At 40.5% G+C, this 6,593-nt stretch overlaps 1 long non-coding RNA gene across 1 annotated transcript; it reads right to left on the bottom strand.

The window, feature by feature from the left end:
* Window positions 1-783: 783 nt before the first annotated feature.
* Window positions 784-6,243, bottom strand: LOC145344506 (uncharacterized). The gene is made up of 3 exons (XR_013886878.1): window positions 5,404-6,243; window positions 1,087-1,172; window positions 784-887 (listed from the first exon to the last, which is right to left on the bottom strand). It is a non-coding gene; the product is annotated as an uncharacterized LOC145344506 (long non-coding RNA).
* Between the last annotated feature and the right edge of the window lie 350 nt (window positions 6,244-6,593).

Raw genomic sequence — 6,593 nt, 5'->3', positions numbered from 1 at the left:
TAGGAGGGCAGAACATTCAGACAGAAGAGGGAAAGGTCAATTGGTCTGGCACTTGAAATTACAGAGCATGAAGGTTGCAGAGATTGGGGGTATTTTGGTAAAAAAAACCTGGAATGTAGCTTGGATGTGGACAGTAGTCAATGAAGGTTAAAGGACGGTAATAGGGGAGCAACAGAATGAGGTACTTCAAAGAGGAGAAGGCAGCACAGGAGTAGGGAGGAGAAACCAAGACTAAAGGCCACTTGGGCACCACAATAATTTTCAGGACTGATGGTGGTAAGGTAACCAAGTCAGGTGATGTCAATAAGGTGCATGGTGTCACCAGCCCTGAGCCAAGGTTCTATATTGAGGCCAGGATGTCAATGTATTCACAATCAGGTTATTGGAGGCAAATGGAGAAGCAGTGATTGTTGGTAGAGGCCAAGAGGGTAGCAGATGGGTAGGAGGTTAGTTGGAAGTTCTCACTCTAAGCTCCAGGAATCTAAATTAATTAGTCTGGGGTGCAGCAAAAAAAATAAAACTGAGCGTAACTCAACAGACAGACTCACTTGGGTCAAATGGATGGTGAGTATGGGAATGAGAAGTGAAGAAAGGTTGCTCTGAGGGTATTTGAGTATGGTTTAAGGTACACACTTGTTCTTTTACTGTACAGTTTCTTTTCCATTACTGTGAATTCTTCTCATACTACTTGCCTGAGCACACTCTCACTTGATTAAGCTGACTAGGTTTGATTTGTTGCCATGACATTCTTTTCGTTCTCGAGAATCACGGGCAAGTGATGTAAAGTGATGTAATGTGTGGCATCACTTAACTCTGAGGTGAAGAACAACTGTCATCCCTGTAAATAGGTGAAACATGCGTGACTGATAACTTCTGCAGCTAAAAACCTAATTATCGTGAAAAGAGAAGAAAAATGCTTACACACTGTGTGAACAAGAATATTTTTGGGGTGACAGTTGTAATTGTCTTTTGAGAATGTTGTGTTCATTTCTGTTAGTTGAAGCATTCAATATTAAATCCCATGGAGTGATTTTGCTTTCTTGGCTCCGTTAAATCAGACTATTCCTGTCAGATTTTGCCACTAACCTTTTTGCTGGATTGTGAGCTACGATGTGCCAATGATGAAAGCACAGATCCTTTTATCTCTCTCCCTGTGGCATTGAGTGATAAACCTGTTTATAAAGAACTGATTTACAATTTTGTTGCACATAACATGTAGGAAATCTCTTCAGGTCTTGCAAAAATCCAGCACCCACTTTCTATTTATTTTTAGCAAATGAGGAAATGCTAGTCTGCACCTCCTGCTGGATTTTGGAGAGGGAAAGAAAAGGGCTGCACTTTAAAAATAACCCAGGGAAACACACTGAAACAAAGTGCCTAACGATGTTAGTACTGCTGAACTCCAGTAGTAAATGGAGATCCTGCAGTGACAAACCCTATTGAGACAGTCGCTTTCATTCTCTGTCTCTACGCACAGCTGCAGACTTCTTATTGTGTTCGCCCTCTGAAGCACTTCAACCACACAAAGACCAGATAAACTGCAGTTTAGTGGTTCCCTTCCCCCTGCTCCCATAACTGCAAGCCATCCACTGCAACTAAAGATTGCTATGGCAACCAAGCCAAGGAATGGTACAGGGCATCTGTTATAAACCCTTCCCTTCAATTCAAGCTAGGCAATTAGTGGCTGTGGTGACGTACATGTGAAGAAACTGCTTGTAAAGTTTATCAAAGGTGAAGCTGTGCAGCCCATCAAACTCCCTCATATCTGAATATCAGTGGACACAGGAACAGCAATGGAGTGGGAACCAAATGGATACCAAACCAATCATTACAATTTTTACACATTGTGATGCATAGACTCAAAGATTCATTTCCACAAAGCTGCCTCATGATACTGAGCCCGAACATTGCCTGGAAACATGGTTGGCATCTGGTTGAGGACTAATCATGGAAAACCCCCCCAAAAATAATATTGATGACTTATTGTTAGAAGTCACCCATTCCAATTTTCAGGTGGAACTCAATTTAGGCATCAAGCACATTAAAGCGTTAAAATAAGTGTCAAAAGGTATTATCAGGATCATCATATATTGTCCACACACCTCAGCTCTACATCCCATAATTCCCTTAGTTATGGGAAATATATTGATCTCAGATTTAAAATGATTAATTGAGGTAGCAGCTACTGTTTTTATTTTCGATGACAGAGTTCTATAGTTCTATCGCCCTTTGCCTGATGGGAGGTCATACGACACCAGGTTATAGTCCAACAGGTTTATTTGAAATCACAAGCTTTTGGAGCACTTCTCCTTTGTCGGATAAAGTCATCCGAAAGCTTGTGATTTCAAATAAATCTGTTGGACTTATAACCTGATGTCATGTGACCTTTCATCTTGTCCACCCCAGTCCAACACCGGCATCTCCACATCATGGCCACCCTTTGCCTGAGGATGTGTTTCCTAACTTCACTTCTGAATGGTCTGGCTCAAATTTAAGGAGATGGGCACTTGTCCTGGCATTCCCCACCACTGGAGAAGGTTTTCCTCTGTCTATCAATTCAATTCCTTTCAAAATCCTAAAACTCTTAATCAGATCACCACTTCTATGTGCCAGGCAACACAAACTTAACTTATGTAACCTTGCCACTTTTATTTAATCCTTGGAGCCCTGATTAGATGTGTTGCTCAGAACTGTATATTCTGCTATCTTTGAATAACTGTAGCAAGACCTACCATTAATAGTATTGCCCTTTACTAATAAAGGCTAGGATTCCATTTGTCTTTTTGTTCACTTTTTGTATCTTGTAATGAAATTCATTTTTCTAGTTGTAGTATTAGGGTATTTGGGACTGTAAGGGTCACCCAATAGGAAAAACAGTTCAGACCAGTATTCTTATTTCCCAGTTTTTACTGGTGTTCCATATTAAAGAATACAAGACCAGATTGGACCAGTATTCTTTTTTTCCCTGTTTTTACTGTCCTTTCCTTCTGGATTATGTGGGGCTGAGGAAACAGTTCTGCCCACGTTATGATGTAGAAATTTTTCGGGCACGAGGCTGATCTCACCGGTTGTCCAGTGTTAGTAAGATCACGAGAGGCAAGAAATTGGGCATGAACTCAATTTCCCGGTTCTCTAGCGATGTTGCTGGCTCACTCCCCCCCACAGTGAGATCGTGGCCAAAGTGTTTACTGTTGTCTGGGTGGATTGCTTACAAATCCATTGGAGTCCATCATGGTTCTATTTTTCATTTATTTTGTCGTGTGGTGCGTTTGACCACAGGTTGACTGTTAATTGACATGTACCTCTCATATTAACTCTGAATGGCAGAGTATAAGATAGATATTATAAATTATTTTTATCTTTCTGACCTTGTACAGCAAAGTTCATTTCGGTCTTGTTGCTTTATTCAATTATTAGCAAGTGCCTTGAATCTCAAACTTTGTCTACATTAAACAAAACATCACTGGTCCGAACAAAGTCATGCTGAAGATTTGCCCGAGATCGTAACAATCTGATTGCAAACCTTTAGTGTTTATTGATACACATTTCCCTAAATCTGTTTGCATATCCACTCTGTCTTGTTTTTCACTGTAGAAAATTTCACCGATCCATCCTATTTTGGTCCAAAACGGATAACCTCACACTCTCCTGTTTTCAATAGTTGGTGACTGCTTCAGAGAGCTGGCCTAGAAACAATGAAATTAAATCAGCCAAACCAGGGGTTTTGACACAGAGTCTGTTGTGTGTATTGAAACATTAAGATAGAAAATGGTAATTGTCACAATGCAAGCGAGTTACCGGACTGAAACAACTGGGTGTATTTAGTAGGACGGAGGAAGATGGTACCATAGAAAAGCCCATCAGAAGTCATTTTCATTGGCCTAATTCTTGTAATATATAAAGCATCTGGTACCCTAAAATCTTGTGTGTTTATAATCCCTCTTTTATTTTTTAGCCAGAAGTCTATTTTTTACCTAACGTAGATGGGTTGAGACCACTACGTGTTATACCTTTTCTCTAAAGATAAACAAGTCCTTGTTTTTCAGTCCAGGAGTGGTGTTCTTGCTCAGTAACTCCATTTGATTAGTCCCTAATTAGTAATAATATTCATTAACAGGTCATGAATGATGTGTGTCATAGATGCTGCTGACCACAGTGCTTTTGAGGGTATTCTTGTAACCATCCCAACCTCTATGGTGTGTATGAGATTGTGAATTTCTGTTAGAAGTGGTAATAAAACAGAAAAAATGATAAACGTAATTATTTGAGGAGCTATAATCACTAACTCTGTGTCATTGACACTTAAAACTTCATAGAACAAAAGGAATAGACCTGAATCCAAATAAACAAGTCTTTATGCAGGGTCGCACTACATTTGGCACCACAATGTCGTGCGACCTCCTCATAATACGGCAAATTGAAATCTCACAAGTAAATCCCTTTTAAAATTAACCATGAATGTAACCAGGGAGCATTCACATATTATCAATACCATAATTTAATGTTTCCATTTTCTAAAGCTGTCGCTTAAAATTATGCAGTTACATTTTGATAAAGGCATATTCTGTTTTTAAAGGGAAGTTTTATATCAGAAATGTGAAAATATAAACTGTATATGTGAGGTCACCTTTAAGGTATCCTGCACTACTGGTGATGGAACAAAATAGTTGGATCCTAATATTAAACAGTTCACTCATCCTATATGTCCTTAGTCCCTTGGCAAACATTAAACATTGGAAGTTCCTGCCAAGTGTAAAACGTAACACATTTCTTCTAATCTGGCACAATGGGTTTACTGGCATGGATTACTTGGGTATGTTGCTGAAAGGCAATAATTGATGGCCACCTACGCCATTTGGAATTGAATTGTGCAGCCATCTGTGTAACTTCCCTTATTGTGGGAGAACAACAGATAGAAACAAGACAGAACACTTTTCCCAAAAATCACCTCTGCCCTTTTCATTTTAGCTGAGCAAAGAGGTGGTTGCTATAACGCTTCCTTTGTACCAATTTCCTGGCTGAACAAAGTTGTCCATGTGTAAAATTGTAGGTTAGCTCTCCTATTAAAGAAAAACACTCAAGTACTGCCTGTTAACTTGCTTCACCCCGTCCCAACACACATCAGCCCTTTCTTTCCTCACTATCTTACCCAGTGAAGGGGTATCACGTGATACCACTTTAAACATGGACAGAGTTTGTATAGAAGCTTCTCAAACTGTATTTTATTTATTTATAATGGACATTGATGAACAATGAAGTTGTCTGCCAATTGAGTACGCAACATTTGCTATTTCAACACAGACTATTGAGCTTCTGGAAAATTCTGAATTGAATAACTTTGGGTGGAGGAATCTCCCACTAGAATGGACGGACCAAGATGAGTATTATATGTGGAATTCTCACCTGTCATTGTTCCAAGTGTAATGAAGGCACAGAGTCGATTTGCTCTGGGACTTGAGTGCCAAGCTTTCCATCCTCGAGGTGGATACGAGAGTCAGGAAAATTCCTGGTTTGACCTGCCCAGTTCAGGAGAAATTGTCTGCAGAGGCAGGAACATCATTGGCAGGAGTTAGTCAGCCAACACAGGAAGAGGCGCAGCAGCAGCCTACAGGAACAGCCTGGTGTAGAGGTGACTGTTTTAAAGACCCACCTAGGTGTGAAGCTTTTATCAGCTAAAATAAAAACACACGGCCCTCCAGCTCTCAAACACACTCCTCATGCCCCATCCAATGCAATCTCACACCCCCAATACCAAGCTCTGCCCATCCACCCACCCCAAGGCCCCTCATGTCTCCCATTCCTAGCTATGGTACTTCCATCCCCAATGACCCACTATACAATGTCTAAGAGCAATGAATCCTTTAGTGTTAGCAATGGGATATGTAATAAAAAGATGTAAAAAGCAAATCATTCATAACTTTCTCCTGTGTTGAAAAATTACATTACAAGCTAATAGAAGTGTCAGTCATTCAGACGCTTTAAAGAATCAATAATCAAAGCCACAAATCCTTGAAACCATTTGCATTGTGTAAACAAACATTGTGAAATTGACAGCTGGGATCAGAGTGCTTGAGCTGTCAATCAAAAAATGTTTTCTCCAGGACCAGTTGTTTTAGTAATCTAATGGCTTGGCTGAGAGCCCAGACGGCCACCAAGTTTGTTGAAATATTTGTTGGTGCGGTCTAGAGTTCATGACCTCTCTGAGGAGCTTTCAACCACAGCTCATCAAAAACAAGGCCAACCCCCCCCAGTGAAAATTGCAGAATAGAACATGCCCATATTCTATTTTCTTGATGAATGCAGAATTCATAGAATTGTAGAATCCCTATGATTTGGCTCAATGGGCCAAATGCAGAAGGAGGCCATTTGGCCCATCGAACCTGCACCACCAACAATCCCATCCAGACCCTATTTCCATAACCCCATGTATTTACCCTGCTAATCCCCCTGACCCTAAGGGGCAATTTAACATGGCCAATCATCCTGTCCTGCACATCTTTGGAGTGTGAGAGGAAATCAGATCACCCGGAGTGAACTCACACAGACACCGGGAGAATGTGTAAAATCCACAAAGACAGTGACCCAAGGCCATA

Source organism: Carcharhinus amblyrhynchos, chromosome 6 (assembly GCF_965287045.1).
Source record: "Carcharhinus amblyrhynchos chromosome 6, sCarAmb.v2.hapA, whole genome shotgun sequence".
Taxonomy (NCBI): Eukaryota; Metazoa; Chordata; class Chondrichthyes; order Carcharhiniformes; family Carcharhinidae; genus Carcharhinus; species Carcharhinus amblyrhynchos.
The sequence above is the reverse complement of the archived record's forward strand: the minus strand, read 5'-3'. Positions and strand labels throughout refer to the sequence as shown.